General features: G+C 40.9%; 1 protein-coding gene across 1 annotated transcript in view; it reads right to left on the reverse strand.

The window, feature by feature from the left end:
* HSD17B4 (hydroxysteroid 17-beta dehydrogenase 4) overlaps positions 1 to 26,361 on the reverse strand; it is a 140,304-nt gene that overhangs the window by 113,014 nt on the left and 929 nt on the right. The window lies entirely within an intron of this gene.

The following is a 26,361-nucleotide window of genomic DNA, read 5'->3' on the forward strand; positions in this document are numbered from 1 at the left end:
TGATATGACTTTTTGTTCTGGGTCTTTGTGACCTGGTACCTGATCCCATGATCATGATCACACAAGCTGGTGTGCTTCTTCCATATGGGCCTTGTTGCTTCTCAGCTAGATGTCCACTTGTTTATCTTCAAGCCTTTAAGACCCCAGACACCATATCTTTTGAGAGCCAGGCACCATCAGCATTCTTCACCACATTTGCTTATGCACCCATTTTGTCTTCAGCAATCATGTCAGGGAAGGTGAGCATCACAGAATGCTGGGTTATTAGAACAAAGTGTTCATGCATTGAGGGAGTACTTGAGTAGAGGCCGAATGTCCATCTGCTACTTTAATACTTAACATATAAAATATATGTACATAGATTTCCCTATCATTATATATAAATATACGTACATATGTGCATGCCTGTATTTAGACCTCCATAAATGTCCTTGGCCTCCTACTTCTTTCCTCTATTTCGAAAGGCTACTTTTTCAATGTGTTCCATTTTGTACTGCTTAAATTTTTTTAACGTGTGCACATTTGTGAAAATTTTTAAATAATGAATAAGTGTTCAAATAATAAACTGAAGGTAATAAATCATAAGGTTCTTATTACAAAAACAAAAATATAAAATTTTCTAAAATGAAACATATCACCAAATAATATTTTTTAATATATAATTGAATCCTTTCAGAGTAGATAGAACTCAGCCAGCCCCAAAAGGAACTAAGTTCTCTTATTTTATCCTATCGGCCAGGAACTTATTCTAAACATAGATTTTACAAGAAACTTTTAGAGAAATCATATATTGCCAGAATGCAAAGGGTTATCAACATAAGAGGAAGCAATCAGATGAAAGAAATGGAGCAGACTCTACCAAGTGAACTAATCAGAAACCTTTCTCAATTTGATAGAAAGTTATACCATTTTCTTGAAAGTACTTAAGTCACCCACCTTTTATTATAATTCTCACCCAAATCATGCAAAATGTAGGCTTGCAAATCTAACTTTTTATACATTTTGACTGTGAAGTGGAGGTGGGCCTTGTGATGTACAAGTCACTCTAGACCTGCTAGATTAAGGGTAGCGGCCAAAAACACATAAAGTATTTAACGAACATTTATACGACAGTCTCTTCACTAGCACCTCTAATCAATTAACAATTTTGTAAGGATCTAAGCTTTTTCAAATATTATTCACACTAATCTGCATCCAACACTCAGACTAGAAGGTCCTTGAAGGTTGAGATTAAACATGTCAGCATTCCCCACAATACCCTACAGAGCTTGGTAGCCAAACCACACACACAGTTAAATTCGTGAACTTCTGTCAGTGTCCTATAAATCTCTCCATATCAAACATTAGTACTCACCCCACTTTCAAATGTTAGTAAAGCAACCTTTCCTCCCAAAAACTCATTGCCAATGAGTCGATTCTGACTCAATGCGACCTCATAGGACAGGGCAACAGTACTGCCCTTGTGGGTTTCTGAGGCTGAAGCAGAAAGCAGACACCTTTCTCCTGCGGGGCAGCTGGTGGTTTTGAACTGTAAACCAACGAGTAACCTTTATGCCACCAGGGCTCCTGCATAGAGCAACCCATGGGTGGGAAGCAAGCAAAGAATCCCACCGCAGAGTTTTGTATGGGTACGAATGGCTCACTCTATCTGGCCGTTTTTTAAACAGGGTTATTTCACATAACAAAACGCTATTTTGCTTCTCCTGCAATGTAGGCAGATCTGACACCTTTCCCACTGACTGGTCCACTGCATAAAAGTTTCCTTGCTCTATCCCACCCCCACCCCCCACCCCCACCCCAGTCGCTCTCATTTTATTCCTCCTGACCCCTCAAAGCATTGGCGTCTGGAACTTTTAACAAGGACTCCAGTGGACTTTGGAGACAGCGCTGGAGCGCTACCCATACAAATTCCAAAAGGCCTCTTATCTGATGGCCTCGTTGTGGTGGGGAGGGGGGGTCGCTTAAGTTTTTTCCCCCCGGCAGAAGAAAAGAAACTGGATGATTGGTGTTTCAAAAGCTGGAAGCGGGCATTTCTACCGCTGCAGGGGAAAAGTCCAAGGCCACAGCGGCTGCAGGACCCTTTAAAAAAAAAGTGACTAAGGTCTATGAGGGTCAAATGGCACCAAAAGGCGCCATCAGGGTGCAGGCGTGGGCTTCGACGTAAACTTTTACCCAGCTTGGCAACCGCGGCCCAGGCCCCGCGACCAGCTAGTACAGTCCTGGGCCTCTCCTCCCAGCAAAACCGGGGATCTCAAGAAGAGCCCCCTCTGAGCGCGGGGGGAGTGGGGCGGGCTGCACCTGACTCTGCGGCCCAGTGTTTGGGGCTCCTCCCCGCAAACTAGCTGGTCCCACCTCTCGCTCATGCGCCCATCAGACACCTCGAGTACAGCTGTACCCCCTCGCCTTCCCTTCACCGCCCCGCCGGACCCCTCGGTTAGTTTACCGGCCGCGGAACCACCAACCCGACTAAACGCAGCTGCGGCTGCGCACGCATCCCCGGGCCCCAAAGCGGGGACTGGCTCCACAAGAACGGGGTTCACGTCCGCCCCCCCAACCTTGGCGTGCTCACCTCCTCCCGCTCCGGTGACCAGCACCACCCGCCCGTCGAACCTCAGCAGCGAGGCCATGCTCCTGGTTGGAGTGACACACACAACGCACACACACCAACACAAGTGGAGCCTCCCGAGCTCCGAGTGCGAGCCCAGGGAAAGAAGGGGCGTGGCAGGGGCGGGGTGAAAGTGACTGGCCGGTTTCCGAGACGGTGACGGCAGCCGTCGTGTACCAAGCACTTCCGCACAAGGGTCCTGGGAAATGTAGTCCAACATTGTCTCCAAGGGACTAGCAAGACCTGCCCAAGAAGTCTTGCTTCTCCAAGGCGGAGTCTAGGTGCCCTAGGATCTGCTGGAACCGGATGGGTAAAATGACTGAGCATCCTGAGTTCATGTATTCGCATATCGTTTCCTCATTCACCCCATAGTGTTTCGGAGGTTAGATGTAGAGCTAAAGAAATAGGACAAGACCACTATCATTCTGCAGTTTTTAGATATTAGAAAGGAAAGGAAACGCATCATTATCATTGATAAAGGCTCATCACAATGAGGTCCTTTTTATTTACTGCATACAAATTGTGAAAGAGGACAATCTTTCAACCTGTACCTGAGGACCTGACATGACTTAAGTTACTGACACAGGTATACTTGGAATCCAAATTTCCTTTGATCGATATCTCTTTAAGTAAACAAGGCTTACTTAAGACTATGATAAGCGTTTTACTCTCAGAAAGATTACTTGTAAACGATGTGTGACAAAGTTATTATTTATAGTTAAACAATAAGGGTGTTGTTCCAAGAAGGAAATGACAAGAATGTGTCCCTCTCACCACCACCACCACCCACACAAAGATGTTTCCGAATGCAGTTTATTAATGCAGAGAGTCTGTGATAGAAAATAGATTAGCTGGTGTGGTAGTTTTACATAATCTGGTGTCAATTTGAGAGGATTATGAGTGAAGGGGTGGAGTTTGGCCTGCCATTCAAGATACAGCCAATGTGGCCTCTGTGTGGGCATGGCCTTCTCCTGAGAACTCTGGGAACTCCTGTATTTCCTCCTTGGAGGCGGAAGACACTTCTCTGCTCTCTGCTCACTCCCCTAGAGAAGCTCTACTGATAAGGCTCCCTTCCTGCGAGACATCGAAACTTCGATGCCGATGCCGCAGTCCAGCCGCGGCGGGGTGAAGGGTCCCTTGTTCGGTGGGTAAGGCGTCGACGCGAGAGGGATAAGCAGAGTCAGGAGTCAGTGATCATCTGCTGCTTTATTACAATTTTAAGGTTCTATTTAAACAAAGTTTCTGACAATCATACAATCAAAGCGGAAAGAAAAAATTCTAATAATAAAAGGTGCAAAGCATAGAGTTTTCCAGGGCATTCTGTTTAAATCTTCTCGGAATGTTCTTTCTGAGTGACTGGTTCATTTAAGTTTTCAATCTTGACCAACGTACATTGTGATTAACCGTAGACATGAATGGTTCTTGAAATAGGTCTGTGGCAATGGTGCCAAACAATGTTCAAGTTCAAGGAAGTGTAGGAGAAAATTGGCATGAACTTAAAATACAAAGTTCTAAGTTAGCTAAATATTCTTTCTATGCTTCATCAATCATACGTTCTTTAAGCCTTCGTTCCACTTCTTTTACCTGCCTTTTCAATGGGGCTTCCACTGTTCTCTTGTTTCCATTATGCACTATCTACACAATCCACTCTAATAACATTTTTGTACACCTTATTTTGTCTTCAATAGTTCTAATGCACCAAACTGGGCCACCCCCTTTTATTCTTTCCCATAAAGATAAGGTTAAAAATTTTACACGCTTCCCATTTACCTCAATAATATGTTCTCCATTGTCGTCATAAATGCCAGTGTAATTCAAAGGAGGGAGAGTAGTCTTACGGTTTTTTTCATTACTGTCCCCTTTACTATAAGCAAATTTATTAAGAGGTTTTACTGAGGGAATCCAGGGTTGTTTCTTATCTTTGGCACTCTTTCCCAGAAAGGCAGTCATAGAGAACTTCTTGGGAGTTACTGTAGTCAGTTGGGTTGTTCCAATTCTAACTTTTGCATTTTTCCATAAATATACCAAAATCCTCATTCCCTTGTATGGCTTTGATAATTAACTCAGTCATTCTATCATTTACATCCCTTCTCTTAATAGGACTGTGATTTCCCCTGAATTATTCATCGTGGTCTCGTTATTGCTCATAGTGGCAATAATGGTTTCATTTTTACATGGTCCGGGGTAAAACATAAACATACTCCAGAATATCGTAGCGGCAACAACAAAACAATTTGTGAGCGGATTCCGGCAACCAATTCCTACAGTCGGACTTCTTTAAGTCGGGCTATCTGTCGCTGGACTTTGTCCTCAACGTCAACCGGCAGGAGTGGTCCCATCACATCCCTGAGGAGAAGCCACATGGACCCACCCTGATGCAGCCCTGGCAACTGAAGAAACCACACAGAGACCCCTGCCAGTGCTGAGATGCTTACTTACAACACCACTGGATCCAAAGACTTTCTACCCACTGGCCTCTGATCATCCTGCATTTGGCGTCATTGCCTGTGTTTCCTGAGTCTGAAGAGGACTTTATAGACTGGTATCAGACATACGGGCTAATATCAGGCTTATGGGCTTGGGCTGGACTGGGTTGTGATGCTTTCTTAATGTACAATTACCCTTTAGATAAAACTCTCTTTTGCACCTATATGAGTTTCTATTAATTTATTTCTCTAGTCTACCCGGATTCATGCAGCTGGTAATATGAAAAGTATATTTGTCACTCAGATAGTCCTCAGCATCCCTAATTGCCATATAGCCCTTCAGTCCTATATAAAAACATCTCTCTCCTTTTTGGATTTTGGTGCCCTTAGTATTTTACCAAATATAATCACCAGCTTCAGCTGTTTCACTTCAAATTAAACTGTAGTTCCTTTCCTTACAAGGATTCTTGTTATTTTTTCATATATAATGTCAGGAGTGGAATTTTGAAAGCGCATAACATTTCACAACCCTAAGGCGTCAAGGACAAAAACCTAGTCTATACTTCCATAATTTCATGGAGTTATCATAAGGTAAATAGCTCTGGAAATTGAGCCTTCACTTTATTATATCAGAACGTTTTTGTTTTATTGTTGGATTTGTTTTTTCTCCAAGGAATTTGGTTTCTTTCTCTTTAATTGAAATTTAAAGCTGATTCTGGTTCCGTGTGATCACTGCTGCTGCTAAGGTATTTCAAAGTCTCTTACTAAGCATTGTTTGGCTTTGAAAAATGATAGCATTAGTGAAAAATGAACTCATTCACTTAATATTTTATACCTGTGTCAACCGTAAAAATGAAGTCTTAAAATAAAAATATTTTAAATAACTTAAGATAAATTAACGTACAAAATATGTTTTCAAAAGAAAAGATAATAATTTATCCTAAAGTAAAAATACTAGTGGTTCTAAAATAAAAAGACAAAAAAATCATAAGGCCAAAATGAGAAAGATTAAAGAATTAAGAGAAAGACCCTCACAGAGAGCCATGGAGAAAGATATACTACACTTCCAGGCCACAGGATTCTCAGCATAAAAGACCGCAAAATAAACCAGAGTCTTTCATAACCCAGGGATAAGTAGATGGATTCTGGGCTCCCACATAATTCTAGCCCTAATCCAATAACAGTTAGTTCTTAATAACATGACCTTACTTGATATTGACCTTCATGAAGAGATCACTGAAGATAAGGGTGCTCCAGCAAAGGGTGGTCAAGAGAGCAGATGGTGCCCAGCTATCAATCGGAATAATGTCTGGGGTCTGGCTTGGATTCAGACAAGCAGCCATTTAAGCGAGACATCAACTAAGTTCACACCGAAGAAGCACACCAGCCTGTGTGATCAAAAGATGATGATAACAAAATCTAAAGGAAAAAGTATCAGAGCTTAAATTATGAACACACAATTTGTAGATAGCTGTGGAGGAAGGTGGAAACCCAAAATCCATCTGCAAAGTATTTAGTCAGATTCAAGCCCTGGCAGATCCCCTCTAAAAAACTGGCAAGAAACTCAAACAGCTTTGCTGTCAGACAGATCATTATAAACTTGATTATGGTGGATCAAAGCATGGTATAATATACTTGGTCAGTTGGCCTTTTTCTTGACCCAACCTGAATTTGTTCTATGCTCAAATATTTCTCACTTTTTCCATGACAGAAATATATTCTCTGGCTTTTTAAGTATGGATGGTAGTCTTTTCTGTATTACTCTTTATTTTTATTTTTATATTATTATTATTTTATTCTTCCTGTTTCATTTTCTTTTAATTGCTTCTGTTGGGTCTACTTGAAGAAGCAGAGAAGAAGTAGATGCATAGGGACAATAAGAGATGCAATGGTTTATTAGGAATGGGTGGTAGGAGAGAGGAGAATTGGGGAACAATCAGGGAATACAGGAGTGGGGAGGGAGCTTTAGAACTAATTGGATGATATATAAACAACTATTTTTAAAAGAGATTCAACTATAAAAGAAAACTACTTTTTTTTTAAAAAAAAAGGAAAGAAAGAAGCCATATTTGATATATGGTTACCACAGGTGAAGAAGAAAGAGTTTTTGCTTAGGGGCATTGAATTCATGTAATGGTGGTGGAACATTTAGAACAGGGAAATCAATAATGATTGTACATTACAGAGAACATAATCAATGGCACTGAATTATACATATAGAGGTTGTTGAATTTGAGAATATTTTATTGTATATATTTGCCAAAATATTTGTGTATTTTTTGCCAAAATTGAAAAAAAACCCATGAATAACAATGAGTACAAGGGAGAAGAAAATGTCTTCCAAGGCACATCACATCCTTTATAGGCCACCTAAGATGGATTTGATGTGGAAACCCCACTAAGCAAACTGAGCTTTACTTCAAACTCACCTGTAACATATTTAAGGAGCCTACATACTCCCTTGGACTTAGTCTGAGATGCTCTCATGTGAGAAAAAGGTGATTGCTGTCCTAAGGTTCTGGAATTGGTGGTCTTTGGTTTTGGTTTTGATCTCTTGCTTTGAGGGTATTCAATGAATGGTACCAACAATGACACTATGGTAATACTCTCCTGACTTTCTTATGACATTTATTAGTCTAGTAGGCATGGTTCTACCTTGGTGAATAAGTGTTATTGAAAGATTCGCCCTATTACCAACCCTCTTTGTTCATATAAATCGTGCTCAGTCACATACGCTTTTAATCTGTACAAGTCAAACAACTCATGTATTGCAATCTGAAGCTAGTTATACTTAATGCAATTTTCTTATCTTAACAGCGTTTTAAATTATATACCATTGGCTACATTAATGACACTATCAATAGAGCCCTTATGCCCCAGGAGGATGCTTTATAATATTCTTTATTATAAAACAATGGTGATGTCTCTTAAGTGAATCAAGGAGCCATGGTGGTACGAGTGTTATGCATTGGCCTGCAATCCTCATGGTCAGCAGTTTGAACCCACCAGCAGGTCCAGAGGAGAAAGACTGGAATTTCTACAGCTACAGTCTCAGAAAACTGCAGGGGTTCACTATGAGTCAGCATTGATTTGATGGCAGTGAGTGAGTGAGAAAGTGAACTAGAGCCATATTTAAATCATTGATATAATAATGTATTTGGGGCTCACACTTAATTTTAGCTCCAATCTAAGAATGATTCATTCTTATGATATGGCCTTATTCAATACTCATCTTCATGAAAAGATCACTGAAGATATGTGAGCTAAATAGAAAAGTGTGGTGAAGAAACTAGGTGGTGCCGGGCTATCAGAAAGAACCACATCTGCAGTAGTAAAGGCTTGTCTTAACACAAGCAGCCAAGTAAGTGAGGCATCCACTAAGTCCAGAGGCAGAATCACAGCCATCTGGGTGAGCTAACTGTTATAAATAATAAAACCTATAACGGAGGGAATAGTATCAGAGTTAAATTGTAAACACCCAGTTGTCAGAAGGCAAAAAATGACAGTGGAAGCCGCAAATCCATTTGCCAGGTCCACATATGGATTAAGCGTCCAGCGAATGTCCTCTGAACATAGTCTATAAAGGTGAATAGACTTACTATTAGGCAACATTGTAAAGTTGATTATGGCACACGTAGTTAGATCTCCCTTTTGATCCATTTAAAGTTGTTTCCATTTTTAATGTTTTCTATTTTCTTTTTGATTGAGGCTTTTCTGTTTTACCTTGTCATGTTGTTGGCTTGTGTACTTGCTGGTTTGTGTATTTGCATCCTGTTTGTCTTTTGTATGATTTTCTGTATAAAGACTGGATTAATAATTACCTAGGGGCAAGGCAGGGGAGAATGTGGGAGAAGGGGGGAGGGGGATTAACACAAATGCATACAAGAAAAAATGTTCTGAAGTTGATTGTACTGATGATTGCACAATTTTTCTTCAATATAGTAAATGCTTAAATTGTATGACATGTGAGATATATGACAATAAAAATATTTTTTGTTTTTTTCCTTTTTTTAAGATAATTTTATTTGGGGCTCTGACAACTCTTATAACAATCCATACATCAACTGTATCAAGCATATTTGTACATATGTTGCCAACATTATTTTCTAAACATTTACTTTCTATTTGAGCCCTTGGTATCAGCTCCTCTTTTTACCCTTCCTGCTGCCTTCCCACATGCGTGACCCCTTGATAAATTTTAAATTATTATTAATTTCATATCTTACACCAACTGCTATCTGCCTTCCCCCGTGGTCCCCAGTCCCTCTCCCCACCTTCCACTACCCTCCTGGTATCCCTACTCCCATTTCTGTTCTGGAGGGGTTTATCTGACCTGGATTCCATTTGTCCTGAGCTCTTATCTGTACCTATGCACATGCTCTAGCCTACCCCGCAGTGAGAGGGAGGATTGGGCTCATGATAGTGGGGTGTGAGGAAGCCTCAAGGAACCAGAGAAAAGTTGTGTGTTTCATTGGTGCTATACTTCACCCTGGTTGAATCATCCCTTCCTTGTGACCCTTCTGTGAGGGGATGTCGCATTGTCTACATATGGGTTTGGGGTATCTGCTCTGACCCCTCTTGTTCTCAGCAGTATGTAAAACACAAACTGTTTGTTTGTTTGGGGTTCTGATACCTGTTATCTGATCCTGTTGACACTTCACACAGGTTTCTGTGCTTCTTCCATGTGGGCTTGTTTCTCAGCTAGATGGCCACTTGTTTAACTTCAAGCCTTTAAGACCCCAGACTATATCTTTTGATAGCCGGGCACCATCCAATTCTTCACCACATTTGCTTATGCACCCATTTTCTCTTCAGCAATTGTGCCAGGAGGGTGAATATCACAGAATGCCAGGTTGTTGGAACAAAGTGTTCTTGCATTGAGGGAGGATATGAGCAGAGGACCAAAGTCCATCCACTACCTCAGTGTATTGCCATATAAATATATGTACATATGCCAATACCTCTATTATAAATTAATGTATTTACATATGTACACACCTAGGCTTATACCTCCATCCATAGCTTTGCTTCCTAGATCTTTGTTCTTTTTACCTTCTTCCTATCCCACCATCACACTCGCCCTTCTGCTGCTTCTTAGCAATTCCTCTCAGCTAGATAGCTGTTGCTCCAACACCCCCAGAATCTCGATATCCTCTCATTTTTTATTTTAATTCCCTAGTAAAACTTTTTTTTTTTAAAAAAAAGAATGTTATACCAGAATATAAAAGTATACTGTTTATACTTGAGTATAAGCCAAGTTTTTCAGCACATTTTTAATGCAGTTTTTGTGGTAAAATTAGGTGCCTTGGCAGATATTTGGGTTGGCTTATACTCGAGTATATATGGTATATAAGTTTAGAAAGTAGTTGAGATGTTAAAGAAAGAACATGTGAATGTTTTCATTTATTTTTGAATGATTATATATGAAAAGTATATAACAAATACAAAATATTTTGAAATTATTTTGTTTGCTGCAATCCAGTCTATTTTTATTAAAAGTGAAATGTTAATGGATTAATTCAGTAAAAATTTTAAAGCTTTAATGAAAATAAGTAATTAAATTTCTCATTTTTAAGATGAAAAATTTTCCTTAGTTACTGGGTTAAAGGGTTGTTTTTTTAAAAACGAAGAAGAAGAAGAAAAGAAGGAGGTGGAGGTGGTGTCTGATCTTCAGTGACTTCAGAAGGGCGGGCCATGGAATCAAACTCAAAATCAGCCCCCAAGACCATTCATTCCTATGAAGCAAAGGTAGGCATGTATCCACACTCTTTCCTCCTTTGCCAATTCTGACATAAAGCATCCATCACACCATACTTTCTACTTCTCAGACAGGTTCAATAATTCATTACAATGACCACATAGAACTCATGGAAAATACTCCTGGGATTTCTTTGGAAAGTAAACAGATATGTTCAGGATTGTGTTACACAGGATTCTCTAGAGAAACAAAACCAGGACACTTATGATTTTATATATATATATATCATAAACAGCACAAAGGACTATGACAGCTAATTAGTCCACACAGCAGTACAGTGGGCTCAGTTCAACTCACTCCCATGGAACAGTTAATATACTGGTAGTCCTTCAACTCACAAAGACTGCTGGGTCCAAAGGCAAGGAAGCAGACAGTTGAGTCTTCCCTTGTGCAATGGAGGCAGCCGCGGTTTCCAAGTCGGGAAAATGAACAAAGAACAAAACACACACACACACACACACACACACACACACACAGACAATATAGGACTGCAGCACAAAATAGACACAGACAGAGGCGGTACAAAACTGCAGCCCTGACGGACCACAGCACTTTATTCTTATCTACTAAATCCAGATAAGTTCACTATCCCCACGCTTGAATTTCTCATAGCCTTGACAGAGTTCCGTATCTAAGCCCGTACTGCTCTTGTTTACCGCTCCCAGGGAACACTATGGAGCTGTTCCCCAAATTCCTTACTGTCTGCAGTTGAAGAGCATCCTGCGCTCAAGTGCAAGCTGCCAGGGAGAAAAGGAAGCAGTTTACAAGAACAACCTAGGACAGCCGTTTGTGAACTGTCCTAAACAGATAAGCGACAAGAGACATGGTCCTCCTTTCACGGCTCCTTCACAGGCAGTCCAGCCACAGCAGCAAACAGCAGGGCGGATCACCAAGAATCAGCAGCTCAGGTGCTTAGCCAACCAGGCCCAAATGGAATATCAGGCTCAAGCAAGGCAAGATGATAGGATCTGAAAGCCTCAAGCTCATGTGATGTTCACACCAGCAGTGTGGCAAAGCAGGTCTCCAAGGAACGTCAAGCTCTAGCGACACAATCCACAGGTTGGCTGTCCCGTAGGTAGTGTAGCTCACAAGTTGAGGCAGAGAACTTGCTAAAGCAGAGACATGCTGGTCCAATCACCAGAGAGCAAGAAAGAAAGGGGAAGGCTTGCCAAGCCATTTATCTCTTTGCCCGTCAATCAAACTGCGACCTTATTAATCCCACCTGTTCTTATTGGCCAGGTTGGAACAATAAACTCACCTATCACAAGGATTCAGTTATTTGGTCAGGACAAACTATTCTCTATCAAAGCTGCAGACAGCCTTCTTTCTGGTTCATCTCATACTTATTTGATCTGCTGACCCCTTTCGAGAAAAAAAAATTACTCAGCATACCCCAGGCACTTAACAACTTTTGTACTATAGAACATAATCCAGGATAAAATGTAGCCCCCCTGTATTGTTCCAGTGCCCCCAACACACACACACACACAGGGAGTGCTATGGTCCACTCTGTGAAACAATGCCCTAGATTTTCTTTCCTTGGCCTAGCCTCTGCCCTGATGGGGGAAGTGTTACAAAGCTTTTCTAGCACTGCTGATAAGTGCAGCCCACTCTATCATAAGTCTTAGCCCAAAGGTGCACGGCTCTAGCTTCTTGAGTCAACAACTCTAGATTTCCCAGGTAACTGTCTGTAGGCACCCTACTTTGCAAGCAAGCCTCTTGACAGAAGGCACTCAGCTTACTTCTCCATGGGCTGCAAAGCCCACCACTCTATTCCTGTGCGCTGGTTCTGCTTCTGCGACTCCTCCGGTGTAATACCTTTCTGTCTCCTAGATTTCAAGGGTCAAAGGATGTGTGGCCCTCTGGCTCTTCTCTCGGGAGAGTAGCAAGCGTTTCCCTTCCTGTTTCTGCGATGGCTCAGTTGGTCATTTGGCGGGGGAAATGGATGAATCCTCATGTTAGAGTTCCAAGTTTTTAAAAACTCTGTTAACATTCACTCACAATTATAATCTATCAACATCTTCCATCATATTCTCTTAGCCAGACCCATCCGTTAAAGAGGAAATACACTCCATCCACATGGTCTCACACAATCATTTGGTGAGAGTTACAAAGATTATGGCTAGAAGATCCATATCCAGTAATTCACTGAGCCACAAACATACCTTTTATTCCTATGCAATCTGTCCTAAAGACAAAAGGTTTTCACAGAATAAATTCGTGCATGTGTTAGACTCCTGACAATTTTGAAATGTCATAGAAATCTACAAAAGATTTGTTCCTGTTTAAAAGTTAAAAAAAACTAAAGCCATATCCATGAAACTAATGGGCAACATTTCTCATAACAGGGAAAAACTGAAAGCATTCCCCTTGTTATTGAAAACCAGATAAAGGTGCCATTTATCGTTACTCATATTCAATATTGTGCTGGAGGTCTTAGCCAGAGACTTAAGGCCAGAAAAGGACATTAAAGGAATCCAACTTTACAAAGAAGAAGTAATATACTCTCTAAATGATATGGCTCTTTTTTTTTTAATGATATGATTCTTTAAAGAGAAAAGTCCAAAGACTCAGTAGGAAAATTGTTGGAACTAACTGAAAACTCCAGGTACGTTGCAGAGGACAACTTCAATGTGCAAAACTCAGATTTCTCTATAGAAACAAAGAGATCTCTGAAAAGGAAATTAAGAAAATGATACCCTTCACAAGAGCCTGCAAAAAGGTGAAAAACTTAGGAATAAATCTAACCACAGAAACTAAAGACCTATACAAAGAAATCTACAAAACATTACAACAGAAAAGCAAAAACAAACAAAAAAGGAACCTCACATAAATGGAAGAATATACAATGCTCGTGAGTCAGAAGACTTGCTATTGTAAAAATACCAGTACTGCCCAATGCAAGCTACAGTGCTAATGCAATCCTGATCCAGATTCCAACATCATTCTTTAAAGAAATGGAAAAATCCATCATCAACTTTATCTGGAAAAGAAAGAAGCCCTGGATAAGCAAGCACTAAAAGAAGCAAAGCCCTGAAAGAGAACAAAGTAGGAGGAGGATTCTCACTTTCCAACCTCTAAATCTATTCTGAAAGAGCCTGCGACAGGTACATGAAAAGCACATAAACCAATGGAACAGGACTGAGAATGCAGAAGGCAAGCCATCTACCTACAGCCCTTTGGCAAAGGGCTGAAACACATGAACTGGGGAAGAGATCGTATCTTTAAGAAATCATGCCAGTAAAACTGGAAATCTATTTGTATTAAAGTGGAACAGGATCCATATCTGATGTCATATTACATAAATTAACTCAAGATGGATTAAAAAACAAAATGTAAAACCTAGAACTATATCATCAATTAAAAAGTAAGGAAAACCTAGTGCCCCTAATACATGACATAAATACACTATCAACCATAATTTAAAGCATGCAAAGACCAGAAGACAAAGTAGATGACTTGGACCTCCTAAACATGAGACATTATGTGCATCTAAAGTTTTCACTGAATAAGTGAAAAGAAAACTTGCCAACTGGGAAAAATTTTAGGTAATGACATATCAGATAAGGAACTAATCTCAAAAAATGTATAGAAAACTTTAACACCTCCACGTGAGAAAAAAAATCGTCCTCTTTTTTTTTTTTAAAGGAGCAGAGGACTTAAAAAGGAACTTCATCAGGTCAAACATGATAGTAGGACAGGAGGAAAGTAAAAGGAAATAGAGGAAAGAACTAGGAGGCAAAAGACCTTTATAGAGGTCTAAATCCAGGTATGTCCATATGTAAATATATTAATATATAATGATAGGGATATAGGTCTATGTACATATATTTATAGGTTAAATATTAAGGTAGCAGGTGGACATTGGGCCTCTAAGCAAGCCCTCCCTCAACAAAAGAACACTTTGTTCTAATAACTTGTCATTCTGTGATGCTTACTTTCCCAACACGATTGCTGAAGACAAAATGGGTGCATAATCTAATGTGGTGAAGAAAGCAGATGGTGCCCAGCTATTAGAAGATGTAGGTTCTGGGGGTCTTAAAGGCTATTTAAACAAGCAACCATCTAGCAGGGAAACAACAAATCCCACATGGAAGAAGCACACCAGCCTGCATGATCACAAGGTGTCAAAGGATCAGGTATCAGTCATCAAAAGACCCAAAAAAACAATCATATCGATGCAAATGAGTGGGGTCAGAGTGGAGACCCAAAGTTCATTTGTAGACAATTGGACATTCCCCCAAAGAAGGGTCACAAGGAAGGGACAAGCCAGCCAGGGTGTGGTATAGCGCCAATGAAACACACAACATTCCCATAGTTCTTTAATGCTTCCCCCGCCTCCTCCACTCTCCTGACCTCAGTTCTGTCTTACAAATCTGGCTAGATCAGATCATGTACACTGGTACAGATAAGAGCTCTTGACACGCAGAATCCAGGACAGATAAAATCCTCAGGACCAATAATGAGAGCAGTGATACCATGAGGATAGGGGGAGAACGGGGAGAAGAGGGGAACTGATTACAATGATCTATATACAACCCACTGCTCTGGGGGGACAAACAATGGAAATGTGGGTGAAGGGAGACAGCAGATAGTTTGAAATATGCAAATAATAATTTATAAATTATCAAGTGTTCACAACGGTGGAAAGGTGGGGGAGGGAGGGGAAAAAATGAGGAGCTGATGCCAAGGGCTTGAGTAGAAAGAAAACATTTTGGAAATGATGAAGGCAACATATGTACTATTGTGCTTAATACAATTGATGTATGGATTCTTATTAGATCTATAAGAGACCCCAATAAAATTATTTATTAAAATAGAAAAATAAAAATAAAAGGCATTTCAACAAAGAAGGCATGGTGGTAAACCAATTATGAAGACATACAGTTGTTATCTATTAGTGAGAAGCAAATGAAAACAACAGTAAGATATTATCTCACCCATGTAAATAGCAAAGTTTAAGAAAACAGAAAATAACAAATGATAGCAAGGGTGAGGAAAGACTGTGTGTTAGTCCTGGCTGACTAGAGAAACAAAGTCATAGAAACTCATATGTGTGTGAGAGAGAACTTTATGAAACTCAAATCGAGGCCAAAGACCATGGTGGAATAAGAGAAAAGTAAAAGAAAATAGAAGGAAAAAATAGGAGGTAGAGCACATATAGAGGTTTAAATACAGACATGTACATATGTAAATCAATTTATATATAACAATAGGGAAATAGATCTATGAACATATACTTTTATGTTAAGTATTAAAGCAGTAGATGGCATTGGGCATCTACTCAAGTACTCTCTCAATACAAGAACACTTTATTCTAATAACCCAGCATTCTGTGATGTTCACCTTCCTTATACAATCACTGAAGACAAAATGGGTGCATAAGCAAACATGGTGAAGAAAGCTGATGGTGCCCAGCTATCAATAGATATAGCATCTGGGATCTTAAAGGCTTGAATATAAACAAGCAGCCAACTAGCTGAGAAGCAACAAAGCCCACATGGAAGAAGCACACCAACCTGTGTGATCATGAGATGTTGATGGGATCAGGTATCAGGCATCTAAGACCCAGAATAAAACCATACTCAATGTGAATGAGTGGGGTGGGGGGGAAGGAGTGGACCCAATGTCCATCTGTAGACAATTGGACATCCCCTCACTGAGGGTCACAGGGAGAGATGAGCCAGTCAGGGTGAAGTATAGCAACAATGAAACACACAACTTTCCTCTAGTTCTTTGGTGCTTCCTTCCCTCCACTATCATGACCTCAATTCTACCTCACAAATTGGATTAGACCAGAACATGCACACTGCTACAGATAAGAGCCCACATCACAGGGAATCCAGGATAGATAAGCCTCTCAGTGCCAACAAGAAGAGTAGAGATAACAGGAGGATTAGGGGAGGGTGGGGGAGAAAAGGGGAGCCTATCACAAGGATCAAGCTAGAATCCCCTCCCAGGGGGGATCAATAACAGAAAAGTGGGTGAGGGGCGATGGAGGACGATGCAAGATATGGAAAAAATAATCTGTAACTTATCAAGGGTTTGTGAGGGATGGTGAGCGGGGGAGGGAGGGGAAAGAAATAGGGAGCTGATATCAGGGGATCAAGTGGGAAGAGAATGTTTGAAAACGATGGTGGCGTATGTGCCAATGTGCTCCACATACTGGAGGAATGTGTGGATTGTGATAAGAGACATAAGAGCCCCCAATAAAAGTATTTTTAACTTTTTTTAAAAAACCTAATATAAACCACTAATATTTCTCATTTAAAAATTGCATTCTCCAATATTACAACTAAGTATTTTAATTTCCTTCCATTAAAAACAACATATACTTATAGATTAAAGTGAAAAGGTACAAATATGAATTTATTTATATCTTTAAAATATATTTAAATGTATAATACAACTAAATTTGGGGATAGTTGAATAAAAGTATATTATTATTTTTTAATCATATATATGTGAATGAGGAGAAGGGCAGAGTGGAGACCCAAAGATCATCTATAGACAATTGGACATCCTCTTACAGAGAGTTCACAAGGAGGAGATGAGCCAGTCAGGGTACAGTGCAGCACTGTTGAAACAGACAACTTTCTTCTAGTTCTTAGTGCTTCCTCCCCTGACCCCTCATCCCACTATCATGACCCCAATTCTACCTTACAAATCCGGCTAGATTAGAGCATGTATACTGGTACAGATAAGAGCTCACAACATAGGGAATCCAGGAGAGATAAAACCCTCAGGACCATTAATGAGAATAGCAATACCAGGAGGTTAGAGGGAAGGTGGAGGGCAGAAAGGGGGAACCAATTCCAATGATCTACATATAACCTTCCCACCCACCCAGGGTACAAACAACAGAAAAGTGGGTGAAGGGAGATTTCGGTCAGTGTAAGACATGAAAAAATAATAATAATTTATAATATATCAAGGATTTATGAGGGAGAGAGGGAAAGGGAAGAAGGGAGGTGGGGAATGAAAAGTTGATACCAAGGACTCAAGTAGAAAGAAAATACTTTGAAAATGATGATGGCAACATATGTACAAAAGTGCTTGACACAATAAATGTATGTATGGATTGTGATAAGAGCTATAAGAGCCCCCAATAAAGTGATTTTTTAAAAAATGTTTTAAAAGTTTTCTAAAAAGAGAGAGAGAACATTACATCAAAGAGCAATTGTACTTTAAGAAAACATCCCAGTCCAGATGAAGTCCATAAGTCCAATATTACCCCATGTGTCGATACTAGTCCATAATTTCCTCTTTAGACAAATGCAGCCATGCAATGATTCCAAATGCAGGAAAATCACAGGCCAGTGAGTGGAAAGTCTTGTGGATCAGTGGTGGTTGTTGCACTCAGCACTGGCATGAGTCCCCACGTGGTTCTTCCAGCTCCAGGGCTCTGGCTCCATTAGCTTAGCTCCATGTGGCTTGTCAACAGAAATGTCTTGCAAGGAGAGCAGTGTGTATCTGGCCTCCAGTCAGCTATTTATCTCCTTCGCACCTCCAAATGAGGTCATCAAGCTGCAACCTGATTGAGAAACTAGACTCCACCCCTTCACAAGTTGACAGGAGATTATGTAACTACCACAGACGACCCTTTGTCAATTTGACACTATTACACAACTCTTTATCCATATATAATTTTTAAATATGACAATAATAAAATCATATAGGTACCTAACAGGATAAAACTAAACTGCATTCAATTCAATGTGTGCCAAAGCCTCATTTAAACATACTATTCTGTAAATGAACACCACACCAATATTCTGTACCTAACAATTGCAGTTAAGTAACACCGGCACCATAATCTTATGAATATATTCCTCCATCTATGAAAATTTATAAACCAGCCATGTCATGCCTTTGTCCTCCCCATTTGGGGTGTGGTAGTTACATAATCTGGTGTCAACTTGAGACTATTAGGAGTGAAGAGGTGGAGTTTAACCTGTCAAGGAAGTTGCAGCTTGATGACTTAATTCGAAGTTGCAAAAATAGCTGATTGGAGGCCAGATACACACTGCTTTCCCTGAAAGACATTCCTGTTGACAAGCCATGGAGATAGGCTAATAGAGCCAGAGCCCTGGAGCTGGAGGAGTTACATGGAGACCCAAGACTTTCCACCCACTGGCCTGTGAAATTCCTGCATTCAACATCATTGCATGTGTTGTGTGAGTCTGAAGAGGATTTTATACACCAGTATTGGACATATGGGCCAATATCGGACTTATGGACTTGAACTGGACTGGGTTGGGATGTTTTCTCAATATTCAATTGCTCTTGTATATAAAGCTCTTTCTTAAACACATATTAGTGTCTATGAATTTGTTTCTGTAGTCAACCCAGACTAATACATTGGATATCCAATTTTTATATTGCCCACTAACATCAATCAACCCAGTGCTCTGAGGAGACAATCCTAATCTTGGATGTGAAGAATCTTCATTTCAGTTGGAACCTTGTGAAGTCTGCATCCATAAGCAAAGTCAAATCAGGCCTTCCATAAAGTCAACAGCAAGATGCACCAGTTCACAGGCTCAAAAATGTTCTCTTCATCTGGTTGGGTTCTGGTCAACTCAGTGTGGGCTATCTTCACTTAGCCTCAGCAGGGTGCCCATTGGCTGCCTTGTCTTTAGACCATGGGTCCCCTAACAAATTCTCAAAAACCCTAGCTCCCTTGTGCTAGGTCATGAACTTCAGACCAGTCAACCCACTCTCGTCTTCTCCTCTAGTTCCTGTGAATCAAGTCCACAGGTGTCAGTGGCCAGACTCAACCCATCTTTTAATTGCTGTATTTCTCTAAATTCCACTCAACAAATGGATCCAGGTGGTCACCTGGCAAGAATTTTAGCCTGCCCACAAGCTCCTATACAAGTTCAGTCCTAGACAGAGAGTTCCTTCCATGTTCCAAATTTTTCCAGCCTCAGGCACAAACCAGTAGTTCAAAATTCAAAAAGCCCAAAGAGCTTCTTTTTTCTTCAACCTGTCAACAGCCCCCTAGTCATGTCTCTTCACCTTCCAATATCCTTAACACTCAAGCCACTGGGTGGGGCTTATCCTTATAGAGCCTTCCTTGCAGGCTGTCATAACCCATAAAGATCCAATGCAATGGTTAAAGGCAAATAGGCTTACAAACTCTCTATTTTTACTTCTCAATAATCACTTCTATGAATCATTATATCAAGAACAATTTTTACTTCCCAATAATCACTTCTATCAATCATTATATGAAGAACAATAGAAAATAGTATAAACCTAGTAGATCCAGATCCTAAACACAATTTTTAAAGCAGTCAGTTTCAATCCTTATCTAACTTATCTTAATCCTCATCTAAATTATTCCATTGATACAAAATATTGCCTTAGGCCTCTGACTAAATCAAGCCTGAGCCAGGCTTTCTGGCAGCCATTTTGTCATTCTGTCAGTAATTTTCACTAAGCAGCAAGGTCTCTGAGAAATTCAAGGGGTGATTTTGCCCCCTGAGCTCAAAATAAACATTAATTGCATTCATTCGCACCACTTCAAACAGGAATAATCAAAGACAACAACTAAATAAAAGAATCAACACTTTAACTTCCCATGTTATTTCCAGAAAACAACCCAGAATGCTGCATGGCCATAACTGACCTCTGGCGAGCCAAAGAAGAAAAACTACCCTGAGGCAGAGGTCAAACAAGCATCCACTCTTCATTTTCACGATTGGTTTCTCTAGTGTCCCACTCTGGTACCATAATGTGTTAGTCTTGGTTGGCTAGAGAAACAAATTCATAGACACTCATATGTGTGTACGAGAGAACTTTATATCGAAGAGCAATTGTACTTTAAGAAAACATCCGGCCTCTCCCATTCTGCAGGTCTGTGTGTCCTCACACCCAGGAGATGGCTCAAGAGGAGCTCAAGATGGGTGGGCTGCAGGCCCCCTACCACACTGCCCCCATGCAGTCCACCGTGATCAACATCCAGAGTGAAGCCCAGGTGCCCGACCCCGTCGTCTGGTCCCTCTTCAACGCACTCTTCCTCAACTGCTGATGCCTGGGCTTCGTGGCCTACGCCTCCTCCGTGAAGGCACAGTGATCATCTTCCAAGTGCTGTCACAGATGATGGGCCAGCAAGGCCACTAGTCACTGCACCATGCTGTGTCCTGGACCCTCTGGACCCGCCCTGCTGGACAACCTGACCCTGGCCTGTCTGCTGCTGCTCCTGTCCACAGCTGTTTGCACATGTAGCTCCATCTCTCAGCGAGCTCAATAAAGCGCCCTGGTGTGTAAAATAAAAAAGGAAAAGAAAACATCCCAGCCCAGTCCAGATCAAGTCCATAGGTTTGATATTACCCAATATGTCGATACTAGTCCATAAATTCCTCATTAGACTCACACAGCCATGCAATGAAGCCAGTGCAGGAAGATCACAGGCCAGTGGGTGGAAAGTCTCGTGGATCCAGTGGTGGTGGATGCATCTCAGTGCTGGCAGGGGTCTCCACGTGGTCCCTCCAGCTCCAGGGCTCTGGCTCCATCCGCATAGCCTCATGTGACTTGTCAACAGGAATGCACTGCAGGGAGAGCAGTGTGTATCTGGACTCCAGGCAGCTATTTATCTCCTTCACACCTCCAAATGAGGCCATCATCTGCCACCTGACTGACAGACTAGACTCCACCCCTTTGCAAGTTGACAGGAGATTATGTAACTACCACAGACTGGGACCCTTCCATACTGTTGGAGTGACTGTAAAAAGGTGCAACTACTGTGGAAAGCATAATATCAATTCCTCAAAAGATTGGGAATAGAATACAATATGGCTCAACAATGCTTTTATTCGGTTTATATATGCTAGAGAAATAAACGTCATGACAAAAATAAATATAAGCACAGCCTTGTTCATTGAAGCACTATTAACGATAGTAAAAATATGAAAACAATCTTGCATTGTTTGTTCCAATGGAATGGATAAATAAACTTTGATACATGCACACAATGGAATGCAATGTAATGTTAAATGATAATGACAAATCTGCAAAACATCTCTCAGCATGGATGGACCTGGAAGACATTGCTGTGTTAATCAGTCAATCACAGAAGGACAAATATAAAAAGACTACTATCGTAAAAATTCAAGAAAAGGTTTACACACTGAAAGAAACATTCTTTGATGGTTACCAAGGGTGTGGTAGAAGGAATGATACACTACTGGCTAAACAGTAGACTTGTGTGAAGGGGAGAGCAATATTAAATAAGAAGTAGGTTGGTACAGGTTGGGGAGAGGGGCCAGCATGCCCCGCCCACCCGGAGGCAGGCCGAGAGGGAGGGAGAGAAAGAGAGAGCTGGACTGGACCCCATGCTGGCACACCAGCCCCGGAGGATGAGGTCCCTGTGGGGAGCTAATGGGACACAGAGGGGACTGGTCAATTGCCAACAGCATGTGTCACGCTGTCCCCTTACTGGAGCAGACTGTGACAGAAGACATTTCCAGGGTCATGTGGTGGGGAGGCAGTGTGGTCTGAACCCCCCAAAGTGGAGCTAAATAAGAAGGGAGCATACCATATCAGCAGCTGGAGCAAGGCAGAGCTAGGAAGCCCCTGAGGAGCCGCCAAGGGGCGCTCCAGGCCAGGAGGGGCAGCTCCAGGCCAGGAGGGGCAGCTCCTAGACAGTCTTGAAGGCCAGTGAACAGACCCAGGATTTTTGTATATTTCTTCTCTCTCTTCTTTAATTCTTTTCTTATTTATTTACTATTATCTTTATTTTTTTATCAGTTTGGCCTATGTCATAATTGGTGTACCTACCTATATAAGATAAGCATGGGAGGCATGCCCAAGGAGAGAGCCCCAGGAACAACGGTCCTGAGGAAACCTGGGAGGTGAGGGCGGTGGGGGAAGGGGTCGGTAAGCAGGTTGCACCATGGACAGGGGAACAACTGGAGTGTTGGAGTCAATAACAAGGAGGAGATAGGGATCTGGGAGGGGGGTGTCGGAGCAACAGCAAACTAGCTAAGAGGAGGTACCAAGAGGCAGAAATAATGGAAAAGTGACAGTGGGGCAGGAGGAAGGTAAAAGGAAACAGAGGAAGGACCTAAGAAGCAAAGCAATGGATAGAGGTATAAACATAGCGATGTATATATGTAAATACATTAATCCACAAAAATAGAGGTATTGGCCCATGTACATATATTTATACGGCAATACACTGAGGCAGTGGACAGACTTCAGGCCTCTGCTCATACCTTTCCTCAATACAAGAACAATTTATTCCAACCAATTGGCAGTCTGAGATGTTCACCCTCCAGATACAATTGCTAAAGACAAAATGGGTGCATAGGCAAATGTAGTGAAAAAGGTGGATGGTGCCCGGCTATTAAAAGATATAGCATCTGGGGTCGTAAAGGCTTGAAGCTACACAAGCGGCTATTCAGCAGTGAGGCAACAAGCCCACATGGAAGAAGCACACCACCAGTGCGATTATGAGGAGTCATAGGGACCAGTTAATAGGCATCAGCAGACATATAACAGACAAACAAAAATATATTGTTGAGAGCGAGGAGGGTTGGAACAGATATCCAAAGCCCATCTGTAGACAGTGGAAAAATCTCCACACAGAGTGGACACAGGAAAGGGATGAGTCACCAGGGTGCAGTAAAGCAATGATGAAACATACTACGGTATATTCCTCAAGGAATATAGTATATAAGGAATATACTATATAAGCCTCAAAGTTCCTTGAGGCTTCCTCATCCCCCACTACCATGTCCCCAGTGCTGCTTCTCACTTCAGACTAGACCAGAACATGCGCACAGGTATAGATAAGAGATGGAGCTCATGACACACAGAATCCAGGAACAAGAGTAGGAATAGTGATACCAGAAGGGTAGGTGGCAGAGGGGGAGAGGAAGGAAGAAAGGGGGAATCAATTGCAATGATCGACACATAACCATATATCCCTCTACAGGGGGAAGAATAACAGAAAACATGGGAGAAGGGAGACAGTAGTCTGTGTGAGAGATGAAAATAATAACAATGTACAATCTATCAGGGGTTATGAGGGTGGGAGTAGAGGGAGGGGGGAAAAAGAAGAGCTAATACCAAGGGCTCAATAGAAAGTAAATGTCTAAAAAATAATGAAGGCAACATATGTACAAACATGCCCGATTCAATTGGTGTATAGATTGTGATACGAGCTGAGCCCCCAATAAAATTATTTTTAAAAAATAAAAAGAAGGTTGGCGTAAAAATGATGGTGGCAAGGAGAGACACTGAAAGGGGTTTAAATTTTTGACACAGTAGAGGTAAATACAGTTGTATATAGAATCTACAAGTAGATACATGGATAGACACCCACATTGAATGACTGTTTAACCAGGTTTGACATAGGATATGTGTACATGTGTGAAGTCTATATCCAAGAATGACCACATAGGGGAAAAATTACAAAAACTTCTTAAACATAACCAAGCCCCTTCAGAGAATGGGGCTCAGAAACAGGAACACCAAGGTCAATAGGTATAGAATCACCCATCGAGTAGGAATAGGTTCTATATAGTATGTATGGATTCTATACCCTATATAGTAGGATATAGGTTCTATATAGTATGTATGGGTTCTATATCCTACTTTGATGAGTAGTGACTAGAGCAGACGTCCTCAAACTATGGCCTGTGGGCCACATGCGGCCCACCATGGACATTTATCCGGCCGCCAGGTGTTTTTGCCCCATTTGTTTTTTAATTCAAAATAAGATATGTGCAGTGTGCATAGGAATTTGTTCAAAAATTTTTTTAAAACTATAGTCCAGCCCTCCAATGGGTCTGAGGGACAGTGAACTGGCCCCCTGTTTAAAAAGTTTGTGAACCCTTGGACTAGAGTCTTAAAACCTTGTGGACAGCAATTTGAGGTAGAGTGGAAGAAAAATGTGGAACAAAACTCAAAATCATTAAAGAGATCAGGTTTACTTGTGCCACAGAGATTGAAGGAACCCTGAGACTATGGCCCTTCATACCCTTCAGCTCTGGAACTTAACTCCCCCTAGTGACTCAGGACTGAGCCAAACAACAGAATGTCTATAAAAGGAACAATATAACACTCGTGAGGTATGCACCCCTTATCAAAATCAGCAGTTTGAGAATTTCAAAAAGAGTAGCATTTTCCCAAGAACAGAGTTCAGAGTGGCAGGAAAGGAGTAATGGAAACAGGAAACATGGGAATTGTTTCATGTAAACCTCATCATCTGTTGTTTCACCTAATTCACAACAAAAACATTTTAGAGAAAGAGATATCTATGGATATTCATGATCAAAAGGAGGAACTGTGAAAGAATCATGCAAACTTAAGATTATGATAAAAAAATTGTTTTGTTCTCAGAAAGAATGCTTTTAAATGATGTATTACATCTGAGTTACATATGAGCTGTAAATAAACTTTTCATAAGTTAATCTGTTATTAAATGACAGATTTCCTGTGCAAGTAAACTGCAAACACAAACACCCTTTGGATGAACATTCCCATCATTTCATTTTTAGAATATCCTTAAACAGATGTTAACTTCCAACCCTTCTAACTCATATGTAAACTCCAACCTTCTGCATAAAAAATCTTTCTCCCATTTTTGAACTTAGCAGCACTAGTATTTCACTGTTGCCCCTACCTTCTGTTGTTGCAAATTCAACAATAAAAAAATATTTTTGCTCTCCTACTAGGACTTCTTGTTACTTTTTGACAAATCATCCAGAGACTATAAAAAATGCAGAAGCTTGAACCTACAATTGCTAACCCTCCTGAAACAGAATCCTAGGGAACAAATCACAACAAGAAAAAGGAAGCAAGGACTCCCGAATGACTTTTATATTTGTTTGGTGCGAATTGTTACAGAGCGTGTCCTGGAGAGAAAAGAAACTGTGACCTCAGTAGAATGATAAGAGATATATAGACCAAACCCAAAAAACCTCCCTGCCATCGTGGAGCCCTGACAGGACAGAATGGATCTGGCCCTGTGGTTCCTAAGACTGTAAACCCCTTTTTGAAGCAGAAAGCCTTCTCTTTCTCCCACCAGGGGGCTGGAGGGTTTTAAATGCTGCCCTTGCAGCTCAATGCATAACCAAGAGCTCCTTAAAATTACAGAACAAGCACAGACACAGATATGACTTTACCTATTAATTTCAACTAAATTAATATAGGCATTATTAAATTATAAATGCCAGAAACGAGAACTAGAGTGGGATAGACTGCAGTCATACAAACAGCACTAACGCTGAAAACATCGAAGACAGGCTTAGTAATGCATTTCTCCTCTAACCTTTGTTTCCATTGGCAGGACCATCGTGTGGTCAGAACAAACAAGGTTTTGCAAGTCCTCTTGATTCAGTGTTCCATTATATCTATTTAAGGAAGTAGAAGTTGGATTACTTACCTTTTGGGCTCTCAAGTGTGAGTCTTAAGGCTTAACGAATGTGTTAATGATATATTTTTTTTCTTCTTTTCTTTTTTTTAAAAACATTTTATTAGGGGCTCATACAACTCTTATCACAATCCATACACACATCAATTGTGTAAAGTGCATTTGTACTTCATTCTCAAAACATTTT

This window comes from Echinops telfairi, unplaced genomic scaffold (assembly GCF_000313985.2).
Source record: "Echinops telfairi isolate 266 unplaced genomic scaffold, ASM31398v2 ScPeMD7_7469;HRSCAF=8507_1, whole genome shotgun sequence".
NCBI lineage: Eukaryota > Metazoa > Chordata > Mammalia > Afrosoricida > Tenrecidae > Echinops > Echinops telfairi.